Raw genomic sequence first — 22,457 nt, 5'->3', positions numbered from 1 at the left:
CGCCCCCAGCTTGTGTCCAGAGAAACCAACACTGCAGCGTGGACCCCCAGGTGACTCCAACGACGTGGCCACCCTGAGACAATCTCCCTGCATCCCCACTGTGAAGCCTGCAGAGAGAATCCAGAGGCTCCCCCTCACCGCAACTTCCTGGTAACAGAGATCCCAACGCCTGGAAGAAGCACTGCCCCTGCAGCCCCCAGGCCCAAGAGGAACCAACTACCGGTCCAGAAGTGACCAGCAGGCGTCCCTCATCCTAGCCCAGTCGGTGGCTGGCCCAAGAAGAACCCCAAGCCGTGCCTGCATCACCAGAGTGGCCCCTGGGTCCCTCCATTGATTTCTATTCAAAACCTGACACCTACTTTGCACACTGCACCTGGCTGGCCCTGTGCACCTGTTTGGGACACCGCCCAACCCAGTGCTATACAATACTCCCCGGGTCTGCTCCCAGAGGACGCAGGTAGTTACCTGCTAGCAGAGTGGAACCGGAGCACCCCTTTTCTCCATAAGCGCCTATGCTACTTTGACCTCTGCACTTGACCACCCCTGTGTTGCTGGTACTGGGTGTTTGTGGTTGACTTGAACCCCCAACAGTCGGCTGTCTATGCCCTGGAGACCGAACTTGTAAGTACTTTACTTACCTGCTAAATTAACTTCTACTTACCTCCTACAGGAACTGTTGAATTTTGCAGTGTCCTCTTTTAAAATAGGTTATTTGCATATTTGCCAGAACTGTGTACCTTACTGTTTTCATTCCAAGTTCTATATTTGCTTATGCCAAGTACCTTACAATTTATGTACTAACTTGAATTCAGAATCTTGTGGTTCTAAAGTAAATTAAGAGAAGAATATTTTTCTATATAAAAAAACCTATTGGTCTGGGGTTAAGTCATTGAGTGTGTGTTCATATTTACTGCCCGTGTGTGTACAACAAATGTTCCATTTAATACTTGTCTTTTAATTAAACATCACACGCAAGATAGAACATAGTGTGGCAAAATAATAGTCTTTCTTAGAACTGTGGTCTACAACTGTTTGTGTGGGCTCTTTGTCTCTTACCCACTATTATTCCTCAGCCTAGTGTGGTGACATACAGCCTGCTAGTCAATATGAGTCTTTAAAGTCACAACATAATCTGGCTGAGGTCTATGCGTTTTTGTGCCCTCTGTTATAAAGTTTCAGTTTTAGACACCCACAGGCTCTGCACCAGAAAGTTCAAGCTTGTACACACCATGGAAGATCCACAGGCAGCTATCAAAATGTTCTGTGCTTGTGTGACTAACGCCTCAACATTTGGTGCTGGCAAGGAAGATCAGGCTATGTGGGATTGGCTCTGGATGTGGATCTTCGCAGACTTGACAGTAAAGTGCCTTTGGCTTGGTATTTTTTATTTTTTCAGTGCCAAGGTTTGTGCTGACTAACAGAAATGGGAGGGAGTCATTGGGAGGAATGGAGATGGCAAAAGCAACAGCAGTGGTCATCTACGTTAAGAAACCTGCGAAGCTCATGACCTGTTGCTATGTTCATTCAGTGTCTAATTGAGAGCTAATCTTCCTTGCTCCAGCGGGTGTTTCCATCTCTCTTCTGCACAAGCGCAGAGTAGGTTGTCCTACCTCCAGAGATAGGTTGTGGTTCTTTTTCTTTTTCATTTCTTTGTGCACAAAAAAAACTAAAAGGTCCTTTTGGGTGGTCAGTCAACAGCTACCTCCACAAAGACAATTTCTAAATGCACACCCTGGCTGAGGTGTTGTCAGTCCTCAAACAGGATACTTTATAGTAGTGCTGGACCTTCACAATGCTTATTCACACACCCGCATCCTGAATTTTTCACACATGTTAACTGTGTTTCAAAGTGAGCAAGTAGCTTTTTAAGTTTACTGTGATCCTCTTTCGTGTCTTCACAAAACTGATGATGGTGGTGTCAGCTCATTGGCGTGGGACTATCGTCATCTTTGAGCACAAACAACGGTTATCTTTCAGTGTTTCCAGCCTGTTTGCGGGTGCCTGACCGATCTTCCATGTTAGTCACCAGCTGTCGATAGTATTTCAAGCAGCTTGTTTCAATAGCTTCCTAAAAATGTTTTTTTAGAGCACACTGAAATCTTACATTTGTTTTTTGAGATTTTCTCGTGAACGCCATTTGAGCATAATCACTATGGCCCTCATTACAACATTGGTGGTAACACCAAAGGTCAGTGATAAACTTGCGATAACACACCGCCACGCTCAAAATACACTCTCTTACAAAACACAACCACATTGGACAATTCCAAATACACGCACCTTATACACATACACACACCACTCCCACATCACCCACAAACCCTTACTACCTGATATATTGACGAAGGCCAGAGAGACAGCACAGCAAAGATGACACCATACAGAGGGACAAAACACCATCACACACACACATCCACGCACAAAACACCACACACCCCTAAACATCACCTCAGACATCACCCACACCACCCCATGTTCACCGCAAAGACCCCCCAGGTTTTCTGAGGAGGAGCTCAGGCTCATGGTGGATGAAATCATCCGGGTAGAGCCACAGCTATTCGGATCACAAGTGCAGCACACCACCATAGCTAGGAAGATGGAGCTATGGCGCAGAATCGTGGACAGGGTCAGCGCAGTGGGACAGCACCCAAGAACACGGGATAACATCAGTAAGAGGTGGAACGGCCCATGGGGGAAGGTGTGTTCCGTGGTCTCAAGACACCACATCGCGGTTCAGAGGACTGGCGGCGGACCCCCACCTCCTCCCCCACAACTAACATGGGAGGAGCAGGTCTTGGCTATACTGCACCCTGAGGGCCTCACAGGAGTATCTGGAGGAATTGGTAAGTCAAAGCTTTCACTACTTCATCCCCCACCCTACTTGCATGCAATCACATACCCTCACCCTCACCCCCCATCACTCCAACTCTTCACAGATGTCCCACCATCTCAAACCACACATCCCAACACCAGGCCCTTCATGCAACAACAAAGCATGGGTACCCATCATAAATGCATGTCCACTGCACATACCCACACAGACCCCTAAACATCAAGCGCACAAGCTCCTACACAGGAATGCAACCACTGGGGTACAGGGTCACCCACCCATTGCACACCATGGAACACACAGATAAACTATGCCTTTAAACCCCCTGCAGGACCCCTAACCAACGTCACCGGACAGGATGTTCCAGACATGTCCACTCCACCCACAGAAGAGGCCCACATTGATGATAGCAGCTCTGTCCAACTGGATCTAGATGACCAGCCCAGCCCATCTGGGACCTCAGGACAGTCGGTTCCCCTCCCACTGGCAAAAGCCACAACAGAGCCTCCCCCCACTGGAAACACCAGCACCCACCGGGCCCATACCTCTGTCCCCATGACACGTCAAGCAGCAGTGTGTCCACCACTTCAGGGAACTCAGGCTAACCCACCACCCCAAGAACAGCAGGGACTTGGGGGCATTGGCAGTGGGCACACGGTTCATGGGACAGAGGCCCAGGAACACAGGGGAACTGGGAGGGCTGCTGGGCAACAGGGGAGGACAGGCCTAGGGAACCCACTCTCCATGAGGCCCTCCAACGTCATGGGAACCTACCACTATTCCCAGGAGACGATGGCAACAGTACTGTCCAAGTTTCAGGAGATCCAGCGGCTGCAGGAGGAACAGTATTTGGGGTTCAGGGAGGAACTCGGATCCATCAATACCACCCTGGGCACCATTGTAGGGGGTGCTGAAGGAACTCGTGAACACCAGGAGGGACACTGTGGCACAACAAGGGGCCCCTGACACTAGCCTGGACGATGAACTGCCCACCGCCGGCGCTAGTAGACAGGAGGCACCGCCACAGGACCTCGACACCAGCACCCCACCCCCTGCAGATGGAGAACCACCCCGCAAGCGGTCCCTGAGATCTAGGACAAAGACAGAGCACGATGCCAAGACCCCCGTCAAGAAATAAGACCACCTTGATTGTCATCCTTCTGTCCCACTTTGTCACCCTGTTCAACCACCAACTGCCCCAGCTCCACTTCCTGTGTCCCTTTGGACAATGCACCTGTGAAACAAATAGACTGGACTCTGCCATGGACATTCCTCCATCATCACCCCTGACCATTTTACAACCCCCTCCACTATTTAGCACTTAAATAAACACACTTAAATCACAAAACAATCTGGAGTCAGTCTGTGCTTTCACAAATGTGTATTTGCAATAACTGAGGAAAATAGCAATATCCATTGTATTGTCAGCATACCTATGTCACACAGCTCTAGTCCATGAGGAAACATAGCAGAGGTCACACAGTGGGACCCACATCTGTGAAATCGAAAGGGAAAGTGACAAATCAGGGTCCATACACTGGGTGAAAGGGACAGACAGATGAGAGGTAGAACAAGTGTATCAGATGTAGCAGGCAGTGATGTTGTCTTACCTGTGTCTCACTGGAAGTATTGATGAATCACCTTGTTTCTGTTGTCGATTTCCTGTTCTGCTTCCTCGTCTTCACTATCCACAGGCTCCACAGCTGCCACAAGACCTCCTTCAGGACCATCCTCCTGCAGAAAAGGCAGCTGTCGTCGCAAAGCCAAGTTGTGCAGCATACAGCAGGCCACGATGATCTGGCACACCTTCTTTGGTGCGTAGAATAGGGAAACACCCGTCATGTAGGCACCTAAACCTGGCCTTCAGGAGGCCGAAGGTCTTTCTCTATAACCCTCCTAGTTCGCCCATGTGCCTCATTGTAGCGTTCCTCTGCCCTTGTCCTAGGATTCCTCACTGGGGTCAGTAGCCATGACAGGTTGGGGTAGCCAGAGTCATCTGCAAATGTTGTTACAACTGTTAGACACACACTTACCCTTAGGGGCAACCCCATTCCCAGACACCTAGTCACACTATATAGGGTCCATGTCCTCACCTAATAGCCACACACAGTGCCTCTGGAGTTGCCCCATCACATAAGGGATGCTGCTATTCCTCAGAATGTAAGGGTCATGCACTGATCCAGGAAACTTGGCATTCACATGGGAGATGTACTGGTCGGCCAAACACACCATCTGCACATTCATTGAATGGTAGCTCTTCCGGTTTCCGTACACCTGTTCACTCCTGCGGGGGGGGCCAAGGCCACATGTGTCCCATCAATGGCACCTATGATGTTGGGGATATGTCCCAGGGCATAGAAGTCACCTTTAACTGTAGGCAAATCCTCCATCTGAGGGAGCACGATGTAGCTGTGCATGTGTTTCAGCAGGGCAGACAACACTTTGGACAACACGTTGGAGAACATAGGCTCGGACATCCCAGAGGCTATGGCCACTGTTGTCTGAAAAGACCCACTTGCCAGGAAATGGAGTACTAACAGCACCTGCACTATAGGGGGGGATACCTGTGGGATGGCGGATAGCTGACATCAGGTCTGGCTCCAACTGGGCACACAGTTCATGGATTGTGGCACGGTCCAGTCTGTAGGTGACAATTACATGTCGCTCTTCCATTGTCAACAGGTCCACCAGCGGTCTGTACACCGGAGGATGCCGCCATCTCCTCACCTGCCCCAGCGGACGTACTCTGTGGAGGAGAACAGCGAGCAGAGGGTCAGCCAACACTGATGTACGAAAACACAACTTTATTGCACATATTTTTCAGTCCGATATGTGCCTGTCTTAGTGTGTATGCAAGGCCTAGGTATGTGTGACGCATTTAAACATAATGCCATGTGGCCCCCTGAAATGGCGGCTGCCTGTCCTGTAAGGTGGGACAATGGGATATGAGGTAACTGCGCTGGCGTTGTACACCGTCGCAGTAGGTGGTCGAAGACCGCGCGCAATCCTGCATTAGTTAACATTGGGCCCTATGGGTCCCAGGAGCCAATGACGATGTACGCTGGCGGTGACGGTACGCACCGCAGCGGACATGACCGCCATTTTCTATCTGTTCACTCACTTGATACCTGATGTTCAACAGGAGATGACCTACACTACAAGTGCTGCTGTGACCTCAGTCTGGAAGAGACAATAGCTCATGTGTCTGGGGAAAGGGCCCCTGCCTTCACCACAGAGGAGTTTGAGAAACTAGTGGATGGGGTCCTCCCCCCGTACACGCTGCTCTACGTTCCTCCAGACAAACAGGTAAGTACACTGTGAGCATGCTGTATGGGCAATGCCTGTGTGGATGGAAGATGGAAGGGGAGAATTAGGCGTGCATGAAACGACGGTGAGTGTATTTGTGTCATGGCAAGGGTAGGAATGCGGGCCAATGACTGTGACGGTGCGGACGGTTATATCTTCTCCTTTTCCCCTGTCCTATTCCTGTAGGTCAGCACCCACCAGAAGAAGGATATTTGGCGTGTCATCGCCAAGGAAGTCAGGACCCTGGGTGTCCACCACAGACGTAGCACCCACTGCCGGAAAAGATGGGAGGACATTCGCCGCTTGAGCAAGAAGACAGCGGAGGCCCAGCTGGGGATGGCCTCCCAACGTGGGGGGAGGGGTGCCCATCGCACCATGACACCCCTGATGTTCCAGATCCTGGTGGTGGCTTCCCCGGAGTTGGATGGGCACTTGAGAGCATCACAGCAGCCACAAGGGTGTGAGTACGCTCTCATTCAGCTGATTCAGCGCACATTGGAGGTGTCTGGTTGGGGGAGGTGGGCTGTGGGTACCCCTTGGCCAGAACGAGTTTTGTAGGCATGTTCCCTCCGTAAGGCAGGCTATGTGGCACCCCACCAGTGTTAAGAGCCATGTACACCTAGTCAGGCTCCTGTGACTCATGTGTGCAGCAGTCGGGCATAGGCCTTGTACCCCATGTCCCTGTGATTAATTAGGGAACTCTAAGTGCATGGGGTAGTGCAGAGGGCTGCTGTGTCTGTAGTGTCCGCCAACTGTAGCAGTATTGCATGCACTGAACATGTCTTTCTTCTGTCTTACCCACCTTTTTGTGGTCTACCTGTTCTTGTGTGCATTAGCATCATCAGGCAGAGGAGCAGTGGCACCGGAGCAGGAGGGAGCTGCATCCCACATGGCCCTGGAGGGCGAAACAGCGGACGGTGGGCGAGGGGAGTTCCACAGTGGGGACAGGAGCTGAGACCAGCGACACGGACTCCTCAGCACTGATGGCAGCCATTGTCCCGGTGTCCAGCCTCCCCCCTCCAACTTCCTCCACCCAGACCTAATTCCCTGTACCTCAGCCTATCCCAAGCACACCATCAGACCAGCATGCACACACCTCAACACACAAGGGTAGCTCTGGCAAACATAAGCACCACACATCCCACAGGCACTCACACAAGCATCATACCCATGCAGACATACCAACATCCACTGTGTCCCCCTCCTCCTCGTCTCCCTCATCCCTCCCTGTCACGTCTCCACTCACACCTGCATGCACTACATCTTCAGCCACTACGTCCATCACCACACACCGATCATGTGCACTCACCACACCACTACCAGTCACACATCCCCAGTTTCCTCTCCCAGTGTGTCTGTGATCCCTCCTCCCAAAGTACACAAACGCAGGCACCCACCCACCCAACACCCATCCACCTCAACAGCCTCCAGCCCATGCACCTTCACCCAAATTCAGCAGATGTACACCTCCTACAACCACTACCTCTTCCTCCACTCCCAAACCCCCTCCATCTACCCTTCCCAGTGTGTCTAAAATTTTTCCTGTCAAACCTTGACCTCTTCCCCCTCACCTCCCCCACCCCTTCCGTCCCCTATGGCACGGCTTTCCAGGTCACAACCCAGCACCTCAGCCACCACATCAACGGGAAAAGTGGTGCCAGCAGTAACCGGCTTCTGGAGTGCACCAAGCAGCAGGGCAGCCAGTGTGCCAAGGAGCCAGACCACAGACAGTCCCCCACCTCAAAAACATAAGAAGTTGGCCACAGCCCGGAGGGAGAAGGGCAAAACACCTGCCACCAAGGGCTCTCCTAGGACTACAGTTGGGAATGTGAAGACAGCTGCGCCACCATCCAAGGTGGGGAAGGGGCACAGAAAGAAAGGGAAGTCGCCGCCAACCTGCACGGCGGACAAGACCGCTTCCCAGGACACCGCCGCCACCAGCACTGCTTCCCAGGACACCGCCAGCACCGCTTCCCAGAACACCGGCGCTACCATCACCGCGTCCCAGGACACCACCGCCACCAGCACGCTCACTGAGCCACCCACCAGCACTGCAGGCCAATGAGCGCCGCAAGCACCACCGCTACTGAGGCTGCCACAATCACTGACAGTGGACACGCCACATATGCCAGTGGCACCACCGCAGATATGGCTGCCATCCTCCGTGGTCAGTCGTACGGAGCTGGTGGTCATTTTCAGGGGCCTGTACAGCTTCCATGGCCCACCGTGAGTGGAGATTCACATCCACTACCTCTGTCCTTGGCAGGATGAAGCACTCTGGGCACCAAGCCCCCTCCAGAACCAGTGGAGATTCACATCCACTACCTCAGTCCTTGGCAGGATGAAGCACGCTGGGCACAAAGCACCCTCCAGAACCAGTGGAGAAAAGCATCCACTACCTCAGTCCTTGGCAGGATGAAGCACTCTGGGCACAAACCCCCCTCCAGAACCAGTGGAGACTGTTATTCACTTGTGAGACTTTGGCTTTGCACTCCCCAGGATGCAGCAGTGGGCAAACCACCCACTGAAAAGACTTGCGACTGTGGCGTTGCACTCCCCAGGATACATCAATGGGCATGGAGCCCCCTCATAGATCTGGTGTTGTGCACTCATCCGGCTGAGGTGCCCCCCCTTCCCTTCCCCCTGAGGTGCCTGTTGTATTTCGATCTGATGACCCTGCAGTGTTCGCTCCGTTTTGATTGGATATCTTGTGTGGGCCTCGCCCATGCATTTTGGGCCCAGTGGTCCACGGACTATCTATGTGCAGCACATGGACTTTAATTCTTGGTGTATATATTTGTTAATGGTGTGTATATATATTTATGAGTACTGGATTTTTATTGATCAGAATCGTTACAATCATTTCCATTGTCCTTGCATTCTTCCGGGGGCCTTGGGGGGTGTAACTGTAATGTATCAACATGTATTTGTGTGTGTGTGTATGTGTGCTGTAGTGGGTGGGGGTGTTGCGTGTGTGTGTCACTCTTTTCCCTCCCCCCTCCCCTGTGTCGTATGTGCAATACTCACTGTGGTCTTCGCTGCTGGCGTTTGTGCTCCTGGTAGAGGAGCAGGAAGACAATGGCTGGTAGAATATGGAGTTCCGGCTCCATGGCATCCTGGTTCCTCGTATGGTGTGTAGAGGTGAGCATTTTTCCTTCCAAGTTCTTATTCCGCCGTATTTTTGTTTGCGTTGAATCCGCCCCTGAAAAAGTGGCGGATTGGCCTCTCATGATTCTGTGGGCGATACATTGTCTTCCGCCTGTCTGTTGGTGGTGACTGCCATGCTGTTTGTTTGTACCACTGTGGCAGTCAGAGTGTTAAAGTGGCTGTCTATGTTGGCGGTTTCCGCCACGGTTGTGATTACATTTTTTTTACCGCCGGCCTGTTGGCTGTTTTACCGCCGCTTTAACACCGACCGCCAGGGTTGTAATGAGGACCTATAGGTTTGTTGACGATACAATATTCTTTTTTTCCCGTAATTACTTCTTACATAAGGGTTAACGAGCATCTAACCCTCTCTGTAGCCACACATTTAACTACCATCTATTGAGGCAAGCTGGTTCTCTTTTTCCAAAAGTGTTCACTCTTTCACGTTGGTCTAAATATTGTCCTGACGACTTTTTCTCTACCTCCTCATTCTTACATATTTTTGACCCACAGCAGTCATTCATTGTACTAAACAATGCTAAATGGATGATCAGCTTTTTATTTGCTTAATTGCTGTGAAAATTAGGCAAGCTGATGAGAGAAGAGGACCATCTCCAACTATCTTTTTCTTCCTATTAAAAGGTGCAATGCCTTGGCGAAGAAGCAGACTTCTGATGGCTTATGTGCTCCTCCCACCAGAGCGGAGGCAGCTACTGTGGAGAGATATTCTTATGGTATCCATTTTCAAAAAACGAATGTGTGGGTGCAAATTGTCAATCAGAGGAACACATTATTTACCTTTGTTAACGTATATTCATCCATGTGATTTTATTTTTTTACTATTACGATGTTTATATTTTTTTCAGTTTATATTTATTTTGTTATTGTAAAGAACAATGGATGCTACAAAGTACAACCAGATTCTGAATTTTATATACGCAGTAATGTGTACCCTGATGATTTCAGTAAAATAATGAAGCATGGATTACGGAGACTTTCCAAAAAAATCACCATTGATGGTAAGTTATTTTTCAAATTACTTTGGAATTAGAAAATTATTATACATTCATACAATTTACTGTACTTGTTTGAATGAAGCTTCATGAATTGGTGATCCTTTCAATTATATTTATCTACCTACTTATGTGTTAACAAATATTGTTTAGTCTTTTTCATTTCATTATATTTTATTTTTTTAAATGATTGTTAGCGCGTGTGTGTGTGTGTGTGTGTGTGTGTGTATATATATATATATTACGTGCTTTTAATGTATCTCTCGTGCAACATCTGCAGTAAATAGAAATCGCCCTTTAAACGTTCTCATGTTTTTTTGGCTAATTAGGTGAAAAGGTGTTCTTTGTAGGAAAGGGGAAGAAGGCACAAGTTATCGTTGGTGAAGAATTGGCAAAACACATTTTTAATAAGTTACATTCTTCACTAATTGGAGGCCACTCTGGAACTAACAAAACTAAAAAGAGTATTGGAAGCCATTTCTAGTGGCCAAACATGACTGATATTGAACAGTGGGTGAGTTATGTGTTGCTAATCTTTCAAAATAACTTCTAGGTAAAACATTTCTTTTCTTTTATGTTTTTATTGAGACATACTTGTAAAGCTATTGTTAGGCAAGTTTTTCATTCCTAATAAAGGTATTTTTGCACACATCAGTCATTTGAGCAATCAGATGCTTTTAAAGGGCGGCTTATCACCCATAGAGGCTCAAATAGCTGTTGCGGACGTGCTGCACACTCTGCGATCCATGTCTTTAGATCCTTTGTGAGCTGGTTCAGTGAGTCTGCATGTCTGAGTTTGAGTGGAAGCGTGTTTGACTGGGCTACAAGGTAAGAAAAGCATCTGCCTTCAGATGTGCTCTTCCTGATTCTGTGGATGGCAGCAAGGGTGGGTTTGGAGGATAAGATCTGCCTGGTGTTCTTTCCCTAACCGGTACCCACAATTGGCACGGCCCTGGCACACAGTTATGTCCATTGTAAATGGTACACCTGGTACCAAGGGCCTGTTGCCAAGGAAGGTCTCTAAGGGCTGCAGCATGCCGTATGACACCCTGGATACCCCTCACTCAGCACAGACACACTGCTTGCCGGCTTGTGTGTGCTGGTTGGGAGAAAATGACTAAGTCGACATGGCACTCCCCTCAGGGTGCCATGCCAACCTCACACTGCCTATGGCATAGATAAGTCACCCCTCTAGCAGGCCTTACAGCCCTAAGGCAGGGTGTACTGTGCCACAGGTGAGGGAATAGCTGCATGAGCACTATGCCCCTACGGTGTCTTAGCAAAACCTTGGACATTGTAATTGCAGGTTAGCCATAAGAGTATAAGGTCTGGGGGTTTAACAAGCACGAACTCCACAGTTCCATAATGGCTAAACTGAAATATGAGAAGTTTGGTATCCAACTTCTCAGCACAATAAATGCACACTGATGCCAGTGTGGTATTTGTTTTAAAATACACCCAGAGGGCATCTTAGAGAGGGACCCGGAATACCAGTCCGACTACTAGTGCTAGGCTGACCAGTTTCTGCCAGTCTGACACAACCAGACGAGTTTCTGGCAACATGGGGAGAGTACCTTTGTCAATCTGTGGCCAGGAACAAAGACTGTACTGGGTGGATATGCTTCTCACCTCCCCCTGCAGGAACTGTAACACCTGGCGGGGAGCCTCAAAGGCTCATGCCTTTTGTTACAACACCCCAGGGCATCCCAGCTAGTGGAGATGGACTCCCCCCCCCCCCACTTTAGGCAGCAAGGCTGGAGGAGATGATGAGGGAAACAAGGAGGAGCCACCCACCAGTCAGGAAAGCCCCTAAGGTGCCCTGAAGTGACTCTTAACTTTTATAATTCCTCCATCTTGAGATTGGAAGATGCCCCCATCACCTCAGGGTGGAGGCACCAAGAGGGTGTAGCCACCCGCAAGGGCAGTAGCCATTTGCTACTGCCCCAAGACCTAAACACACCCCTAAATTGAGTATTTAGGGGTGACCCTGAACCCAGGAAATCAGATTCCTGCAACCTGCACAAATAAGTTCTGCTGACCTGAAAGCCCCGCAGAGATGACGGAAACACCAGCTGACTTGGCTCCAGCCCTACCGGCCTGTCCCCAGACTCAAACTGCACAGCGACGCATCTGTCGGGGAACAGCGACCTCTGAGGACACTGCAACATTTTTGCAAGTTTTGAAAGAACTCTCCCTTCCCGCCGGAAGCGTGAGACTTCTCACTCTGCATCCAATGCCCCCACCTCGAGCTCCAGAAAACAAATACCGCAGAGGGGACTCCCAGGCGACTGCGATAACGTGAGTAACCTGAGTTGAATCTTGTGGTTCTAAAATTAATTAAAATATATTTCTGATGGATACAACTACCTGTGGATTCCTCACCTTGTAAAGCCTGCTTGAGTGTTGACTTACGTATACCATTGGCAGTGGTTTGTGGTGTGGCACACTGAGAGGTGCAATGTCAAATTTGCCTTTTTCTCAGCACCAGCGCACACAATCTGCAATGGCAATGTGCATGTGCTAGGTGAGTGGTCCCCAGGGTGGCATAAGTCATGCTGCAGCACTTGGGGACTTTCCAGTTAACAGGGCCCTTGGTACCGTGGGTACTTTTTACAAGGGACTTAACTGTGTACCAAGGGTGTGCTGTTGTGTGGACACAATGCTACAGTTTTGGGAACGCACACTAGTGCTGGGGCCTGGTTAGCAGGATCCCATCACGCTCTGTCAAGTTATCACCAATATCAGACAAAAAGTGGGGGGCAACCATGCCAACAAGGGCACTTTCCTACACAGATTCTCTGACTTTCTTCCATGACACAAAAGGAGTGTGCAACAAGACTGCAAAACCATAGACCTAAGAAGCACGACTGACGTGGTGCCAAGCCTGCTGCGCCTGGCCCTTGAGGAGCATCTGACCTGTCCTTCCACTGCAGGTTCCAAAAATCAGGGAGCGCTGTCCGTGCTTCACAAATCACCAAGAAGAACTCTTTTGGATTACATGAGCTGCTGCCCTGCATCTGCAGGCACCCAAGAAAGAACCATGAGGACCTTGACTGCCAAAAACCCAACACTGGGTAACATCACTGCAGCTGAGCTGCCTAGCCCGAGTTGAAGTGGGCCAGTGGTGTCACCATGGTCCCCAGGCGTTTCAGACACAGCCTACCCAGGGCTTGCCCTATGTGGACTTCCTGACAGCGTTTGCAGCCTGATTCTGCAGACCCCTAGCAACAGTGAGTGACAAAGACCCCATGTCTCAGGACACCTCTGCACCCGTCTGCCCTGGGCCTAGGAGAAGAGGACCAAGGCTGTCCCCACATCTCTCTGCCTCGTGAGACCTGAGGCCACTTGTTGGCTTGTTCGGACTAAACCCCAAGTCGATGCCTATAGACTGTTTCTGCGGGGCTCCTTACAACCACAAGGAACTCCAGCACCAGACCTGATGCGATAAAACACCACTGCACCTGCACCCCACAGCCTGAGGTGAAGTGGATCGGTGGTGTCCCTACGTGCCTAAGGGTCTCAAGGATCGAAACCCACGTGGGTTCCTCTGATGTGGACTCCCAATCCATCCCTCAAGCAACTTTGTGACCAAACCGGTCCCCATAGACTTACATGGGGCACTTGACGCTGAGCTGTACCCATGCACCCTGCTGCCTGAGGTGAATGGTCCATGTGGCCGAAGTCCAGGAGATTGATCACGTAAGTCGCTTTACTATACCTGTATGCAGTGCTAGTTCTTCCTTCATAGAATAACTTTACCACATCTGAAAAATGCACTGTATCAAGTTTTGCAAGCTGTAAAAATTAATAAATCAAAATATCAGACTTTATATAAAAGTACATGTTATTACTATAAATTGGTGTGATTTCTTTCAGTGTGTGTCTCACTTACCGTAGGAGTCGCTTGACCACACTACCGAAAAAAGGAGCATTTGGGATGTAATTTGTTCCTCTGATTGCTTTGACTTTTTGCGCAGTGTACCTCGTTTTGGTTCACTATATATGCTGCTTCCTACAATACTCACATACTCATGCACCCAGTAATACACCCACAGAGGCACTTGTGAACTCTCACAGACCTGCTCAGATAATCCCCAAGCACTCACACTCACTGAGGTACTCATGCGCACACTCACAGAGCCACTCAGACTCAGCGACTCGTGCACCAACTGAGTCTCTCAGACCCAAACAGAGACCGGTAACTCCGCTCTGCACAAGTTGCCCTTGCTGCCACCCCTAGAATTGGTAACAATGCAGCCAGAGGGAGATCCTTTTCCTACATCGCAGCACAGACCTGGAACATGCTACTTCGCAAACTCAGTCAGTCCCCCTCACTCTTTATATACTATATCAAAATGACATGCAGACTCCAGGTGTTCCACAGAGGCTAAAGTAGATACTACAAATGCATTTGTTCTACACACAGACACAATAGAAGAAGCACACACTTAATGACTAAACTCCAGACCAGTAGGTTTTTATATAGAAAATTTAATTTTGTTTATTTCTAGAATCACAAGATTCTCTTTGCATGTAATTACATCAATAGATATTATTTCACATATATATCAATAATAATACTTTGAATGGAATTCATATAGCATACAGTTTTGGAATAAATGCCAATAAAGCTATTTTAAATGTTGACACTGCAATTTTCAGGACACATCCTTGGGGAAGAAACTAAAGCACAGTTTTAGAGGTAAGTACTTGACTTAACAGTTTCAGTCTCTGGGGCTTAGGAAGTCCACAGCTGGGGGTTCAAGTGAACCCCAAGCTCCCAGCAACACTGGGCCGTTCGGGTGCAGAGGTCAAATTTGAGCCATTTTAAAGTGGGCTCCTACGGAGACAGGGTGCACTCTGAATCAGATCTCCCAGCAGAAAAGTACCTGTTCTTTGGTGGGCAGACCTGGGGGTAGAAGGGGGAGGGTTAGAGGGGCACTGTTGGGGCCACAAGGAGGCATCAAACGCACACCCTCAGTGGCACTATGGCAGCTGGGTGCAGGATGCAAACAAGGCATTGGTTTTCCAATAGATCTCTGTGAGGAGACCCCGGGGTCACTCAGATGCTGCATGTGAGGACCAGGGGGTCCCCTGGAGCAAACCCTAAGCTAGACAGGGAGGAATGTACCTGTGCTGGAGGTCGGGTTCTCTGGGGGCTGCGGGTGCAGTGGTCTTTTAGGCATCTGTAGGAGGCTGGCCTTCTATGCAGTGTGCAAAACTAGGCACACTATGCAGTGGGTCCAAGCGACCACACTTTGGTTTCCATGAGCAAAAATTAGACCACTTAATGCTACAATTTTTAAGGTAGCTGGTCGAGCAGTTAGGCTAATCCAGGAGATGTACTAAGCATTTGTTGTGCTCTCAAAACCAATCATGCAGCACATGCACTCAATAAATAACTCGAGACCAGAGTTTATAAAAATACTTCAGTTTTATTTAATTTTTAAGACCAAGATCTTTCAAATACTTTTTTATATATTAGTTTTAAAAGTTGTAATAAAGTTAGTCTTTCTGCCCATAATTACGCATCATTGGAATCAATGTACAGTTACCATTCAAAATCGTACAATTGAGTTACCAGTCTCTTTTGTGTGTTTTTTTTTTGTTTGTTTTGCAGGGTGGTCGCAGCAGTCAGTAGGCACCTTGCACCAGCCGGAGAGCCTCTTGCGGCTCCCGTTTCCGGCGGGAGCAGTGTAGGAAACGCTTTTGGCACAGGGCAACCTGTAGGGGCCACTTGGAAAAGATGGTTTCTGGGGGTCCCCTTGGGCTGTCGAGGTCGCAAGGGTTTGGGGATCAGTGGAGCACAGCTGGTTCCTTGTTGCGGGCGCAGAGCGGCCGGATGCGGGGTGAGATCCAGAGCTGTGCGCAACTGAGTCTTTTTGGAGGTGAGTCTCTCTGGCTGCTTACAGGACACTGTGAGCATTCTGGTGGTAGGTCCCAGGGTGTTATTAAAGTCCCTCTACAGGAGCTTCCTCCTGATCCTTTCAGCTCCTGGGGAGCTGGTTTGAGGTTGTCCCAGGGAATTGGCATAACTCGGCCACTGGAGGGCACAGTGCCACCAATCTTGGCACACTTGTAGGTCACATCCGGGACGGTAGTTAGTGTGTTGTGGGGTCCGGCTGCAAATTCCGGTTGTGGACATATCGGCCAGCCAGTGAAGCGACCTTCACTGGCTTATTGGATCTTGCTTGGTTTTTGAGTGGTGCCTCCACTCAAAAGGGATATCTGGGGTGATTCTTTAAGCCTGGATATTACCTGGGTTTCTTGGCTTCGGTCCAGTGTCCAGCTCCTCCACAGCAGCAATTTGCAGGTCCTGGGTGCAGCAGGCAGGGTTTGGCGCCTTTTCTTGTGCAACAGGTCTGTATTTCCTTTGCTTTGGATCTTCTTTGGTGCAGGTCTTCTTTGTATTTTGAAATCTGATTTCTTGTTCTAGGGATGTCCAATAAATACAGAATTTAGTGGGCGTTCTAGGGGAAACCTGGTAATGTCCAATGGGACACTTACCTATGGGTGGCTCCACCCACTTTAGTGTCCACTTCCTTTGGGAAGGGTGACTTCCCTAAACTTGATTGGCTAGTTTCCTTCATTTCAAGATGGAGGAAACTGAATTTGAGGGTCCACTTCGCAGACAACACCTTAGAGGTGGTGCATGCTAGGCCGCCACTCCTAATCTTTGTGTGGTTTCCCACCTTTGCTCACTCAAAAAGTGGGTGTTTTGCAAAGTGGCAACCCCTCAGATGCTAGCAGCAGGCCTGGAGGCTCGAGTTTCAGGGGCTGTAGCCCTTTGAAGCTCACTACTGGGGTTTTGCACGTTCCTGGGGGAGTGGGTGGTTAGCTCCTCCACCAAGGGAGGGCATTGATTTACGAACCAGGGGGACTGGGCTCTCCACCAAGGTTTGTATATGGACTGTGTGGGTGTGGCAGGCTGGATGAAACCAGTCAGAAAATATGCCAGGATAGTTGGCTTTTGCAGGGGACACCTCTAAGGTGATCCCTGGGTACATTTTATTATAAATCCAGTACTGGTACCAGTTTGAATTTATCATTCGGAGTGGTTTGATACCAAACAACCCAGGGTTCAGAGTAGCCATTATTTTGCTGGGAATCTCGTGTTGGCCAGTGTCCAGCACATACATTAAAATGGCAGCTCTATTCACTCACTATATCCCAGGTTTGCCAGGGACACGGTGGGAACATACTGCTCATTCAGCTGTGCCCTCACATATAGTATGGAGTATCCTGCCTTAGGTCTGTAAGGCCTGCTACAGGGGTGTCTTACCCATAGTTAATGCAGTGTACGGTGGACCGGGCACACAGGTAGTGTGCCAAGTAGAGTTTGTATTTTAGGTTTGCAGCAGGAGAATGTCTGCTATGGCAGTGCTGTGCACATCTTGATGCATGTCCCTTGAGGTTGTCACAATCAGTGCCACTGCCACCAGGGGCTTATCCAAAGTACTGCATGCCCTGGGTACCTAAGTACCTTTTTACTAGGGACTTGTAGTGATAGCTAAACATGTATCCAATCACTTTTAAAATGTTTTATGTAAAGAACACTGGTACCGGGAACCTAGTTAGCAGGATCCCAGTGCACTCCAGTCCAAGTTGCATTCGGAAACCAGGCAAAAATGTGGGGGTGTACTGCAATAAGGTGCCAGTCTCTCACAGTGCGGGTATATTCATCCAGTGCTTTCGCGTTCAGGGGTCGGGGTCCTCTGTCTTCCCTCTGCAGGCATCTTTGTGGGGGGGTCGAAAGGTCAACCCAGGGTGGGCAATTGATCACAATCACCTGATGATTCTTTAGCTGGTTGGGCCACGTGGTCACCGGCCGTTGGGTGTCTGGTGCAGGGTGGTCAGGACTCGCGTGTCTGGAGGTGTGCCAGAGTCCCTGGATGTTTCCTTCTTGGACAGGGCCACTGTCCACTGCAGTTCTTGGTCCTTTTGGGTGCAGGACAGACTTCTATAACTTGGTCGAGGTGGCTGGCCCCGCTGGATGCCTCACTGTTTTTGTGCAGGTTTTTTGAGGCAGTCAGTTGTCGTTGTCTTCTCTGCTGGGGGTTCAGCTCAGCAGTCCTTCTTCTTTCTTGTCAGGTCAGCCTGAATCTCATGAGCTGGGTTCAGGTAAGCCCTTAAATCCTGGATTTAGGAGGGTTACAGGGGTCAGAGGGCAGTAGCCAATGGCTACTGTCCCAGAGGGTGGCTACACCCCGTTCTTGTGTCCACTCCCTTTGGGCAGGGGGACGCAAACCTAACCCTATTGGTTTCTGTTCTCCAAACTAAGATGGATGATTCTGCAGGAGGGGGGGGGGCATCCTCCGCTCTGGACACCCTAGGGATGGCCATAGCTTTAGATGGCAGGGGGAGGGTTGAGTTTTGAGGGGGGTCACTCCTCCCTGCTTTCCATAATTTTCCTGATCACCTTGCTGCCAAAAGTGGGGCTTTGTCCGTGTGCGGACAACTCCACTAGCTGGAGTGCCCCATGGCACTGTAACAAGAGGCTTCAGCCTTTGAGGCTCACCATCAGCTCCTGCAGGTGTGATATTGGAAATGGCCCTTTTTGCAGGGTTATCCCCAAACGTTTTGCTGCCTTACTACAATATTTTTCTGGTCCGTTTTTGATGGTTTATTGTCTGTGCACTTCACCACTTCTAATCAGTGCGCAAGTGCTCCCTATAGAGCTTGTACCGTTTGGTTTATCCATGAGTGTCATATTTGATTTACTGGTAAGTCCCTAGTAAAGTGCACTAGAGTTGCCCAGGGACTGTAAATCAAATGATACTAGTGGGCCTGCAGCACATTAGTAGCCCTGTAACCATGGCTCGGACCTGCCACTACAGTGTTAGTGTGTGCAGTTTTAAACTGCCAATTCGACTTGGCAAGCTTACCCACTTGCCAGGCCTAAACCTTCACTTTTTACTACTTGTCAGGCACCCCGAAGGTAGGCCCTTGGTAGCCTCATGGGCAGGTTGCAGTGTATGTTTAAGGGAGTACATATATGTAGGACCTTGACTCTGTATATACTATTTCAAATTGAGAAGTAGTGTGCACAGAGTGCAAGGGTTCCCCTTAGAGGTAAGATAGTGGCAAAAAGAGATAATTCTAATGCTCTATTTTGTAGTAGTGTGGTTGAGCAGTAGGCTTATCAGAGGGTAGTGTTAAGCATTTGTTGTACACACACAGGCAATAAATGAGGAACACACACTCAGACTTACTCCAGGCCAATAGGTTTTTATATTGAAAAATAGCTTTTCTTAGTTTATTTTAAGAACCACAGGTTCAAGATTTACATCAAACACTTTAAATGCAAGGTACTTCACATAGATACTTTAGGAACTTTGAATAAACACAATATCATGTACAGTCTTTGTAGAAATGGCAATAAGCTATTTTAAGTGGACACAGTGCAAAAATCAACAGTTCCTGGGGGAGGTAAGTAAAGGTTAGTTTTGGAGATAAGACAGACACTTACAAGTCTCAAGTTTGGGGCATAGGCAGCCCACCATTGGGGTTTCAAGGCAACCCCAAAGTTACCATACCAGCAGCTCAGGGCTGGTCACGTGCACAGGAAATAGGTATCCAAAACACATAGGCGTCTATGGGGAACAGGGGTGCTCCGGTTCCAGTCTGCCAGCAGGTAAGTACCTGCGTCCTCTAGGGGGGCAGACCACAGGGGTTTTGTAGCGCACCGGGGGGGGGGAACACGAGAAGGCACACAAGGTACACCCTCAGCGGCACAGGGGCGGCCGGGTGCAGTGAGTAAAGCAGGCATCGGGTTTTAGGTTGAAAACAATGGAGGAACTGGGGGGTGGGGGTGTCACTCTAGCGTTGCAGGCAGGCACAGCGGGGGCTTCTCGGGACAGCCACCACCTGGGTGGGCTCGGCAGAGGGTCACCTGGGGGTCGCTCCTGCACTGAGGTTCGATTCCTTCAGGTCCTGGGGGCTGCGCGTGCAGTGTTGGTTCCAGGCGTCTGGTCCCTTGTTACATGCAGTCGCGGTCAGAGGGAGCCTCTGTATTCTCTCTGCAGGGGTCACTGTGGGGGCCCAGGGGGGTCGTCTCTGGCTACTCACAGGCTTGCAGTCGCCGGGGAGTCCTCTCTGTGGTGTTGGTTCTCTGCATCTCGAGCCGGGGACGTCTGGTGCAGAGTGTAGTGTCTCACGCTTCCGGCAGGAAATGTGCAATCTTTGGAAATTGTTTCTTTGTTGCAAATAAGTAGCTGGTTTTGAACAGGGCTCCTGTTCACAGGAGGTTCTTGGTCCTTAGGTTCAGGGCAGTCCTCTGAAGCTTCAGAGGTCGCTGGTCCCTGTCGGATGCGTCGCTGTTGCAGTTTTCTTTGAGTCAGGCGACAGGCCGGTAGGGCTGGGTCGAACGCAGTTGTCGTCTCCATCTTGTCTGCAGGGCTTCAGGTCAGCAGTCCTTCTTGGTTTAGGTTGCCGGATTCTAGTTTCCTAGGTTCTGGGGAGCCCCTAAATACTGAATTTAGGGGTGTGTTTAGGTCTGGGAGGGCAGTAGCCAATGGCTACTGTCCTGGAGGGTGGCTACACCCTCTTTGTGCCTCCTCGCAGTGGGGAGGAGGGCACATCCCTAATCCTATTGGGGAATCCTCCAAACTCAAGATGGAGGATTTCTAAAGGGAGGGGTCACCTCAGCTCAGGACACCTTAGGGGCTGTCCTGACTGGTGGGTGGCTCCTCCTTGTTTTCCTAATTATCTCCTTCAGCCTTGCCGCCAAAAGTAGGGACAGTGGCCGGAGGGGCGGGCATCTCCACTAGTTGGGATGCCCTGTGGTGCTGTAACAAAAGGGGTGAGCCATTGAGGCTCACCTCCAGGTGTTAACAGTTCCTGCAGGGGGAGGTGAGAAGCACTTCCACCCAGTACAGGCTTTGTTCCTGGCCAGCAACATGTCTGGTCTGTGGCAGGCTGGCAAAAACTAGTCCGCCTACACTAGAATTCTGGTTGGCATTCAGGGGGCATCTCTACGATGCCCTCTGGGTGTATGTTACAATAAATTGCACACTGGCATCAGTGTGCATTTATTGTGCTGATAAGTTTGATACCAAACTTCCCAGATTTCAGTGTAACCATTATGGAACTGTGGAGTTCATGTTTGACCAACTCCCAGACCATATACTCTTATGGCTACCCTGCACTTACAATGTCTAAGGTTTTGCTTGGCCACTGTATGGGCATAGTACTTATGCCCTCACCTGTGGTAGAGTGCACCCTGCCTTAGGGCTGTAAGGCCTGCTAGAGGGGTGACTTACCTATGCCACAGGCAGTGGGAGGTAGGCATGGCACTCTGAGGGGAGTGCCATTTCTCCCCACCAGCACACAAGCTGTGAAGCAATGGGCATTAGGGGCAATAGGATTAGGGATGTGCCCTCCTCCCCACAGGGAGGAGGCACAAAGAGGGTGTAGCCACCCTCCAGGACAGTAGCCATCGGCTACTGCCCTCCCAGACCTAAACACACCCCTAAATTCAGTATTTAGGGGCACTCCAGATCCCAGGAATCAGATTCCTGCAACCTGAAGAAACGAGGAGGACTGCTGACCTACAGGCCTGCAGAGAAGACTGGCGACCACAACTGCTTTATCCCCAGCCCTACCGGCCTGTCTCCAACTTCGAAAACCTACAACCAGCGGCGCATCCATCAGGGACCAGCGACCTCTGAAGCCTCAAAGGACTGCCCTGGACTAAAGGACCAAGAAACTCCCTTGAACAACGGCCCTGTTCAAAACCAGCTACTTCTTTGCAACAAAGAAGCAACTTTCAAAGACTTCACGTTTCCCGCCGGCAGTGTGAGACTTCACACTCTGCACCCGACACCCCCGGCTCAAGATCCAGAGAACAAACACTACAGGGAGGACTACCCGGTGTCTGCGAGCCAGTGAGTGACAAGAGACAACCCCTCCCTGAGCCCCCACAGCGATGCCTGCAGAGAATCCAGAAGGGCCCCCTGACCGTGACCTCCAACAAGGGTCCGGCGCCTGGAACCAACACTGCACCCTCAGCCCCCAGGACCTGAAGGAACCGAACTTCAGCGCAGGAGTGACCCCCAGGTGACCCTCTGCCTTGTCCAGGTGGTGGTTGTCCCAAGAACCACCCCCTGTGCCTGCCTGCACCACTAGAGTGACCCCCAGGTCCCTCCATTGAAACCAGACGC

General features: G+C 50.1%; 1 long non-coding RNA gene across 1 annotated transcript in view; it reads left to right on the top strand.

The window, feature by feature from the left end:
- The window catches only part of LOC138297316 (uncharacterized), a 54,203-nt gene that overhangs the window by 13,608 nt on the left and 18,138 nt on the right, over positions 1 to 22,457 (top strand). The window contains exon 2 of the long non-coding RNA XR_011204020.1: positions 10,226 to 10,302. This is a non-coding gene — a long non-coding RNA (uncharacterized lncRNA). The remainder of the gene's footprint in view (positions 1 to 10,225; positions 10,303 to 22,457) is intronic.

This window comes from Pleurodeles waltl, chromosome 5 (genome assembly GCF_031143425.1).
Source record: "Pleurodeles waltl isolate 20211129_DDA chromosome 5, aPleWal1.hap1.20221129, whole genome shotgun sequence".
NCBI classification, from domain to species: domain Eukaryota; kingdom Metazoa; phylum Chordata; class Amphibia; order Caudata; family Salamandridae; genus Pleurodeles; species Pleurodeles waltl.
The sequence above is the reverse complement of the archived record's forward strand: the minus strand, read 5'-3'. Positions and strand labels throughout refer to the sequence as shown.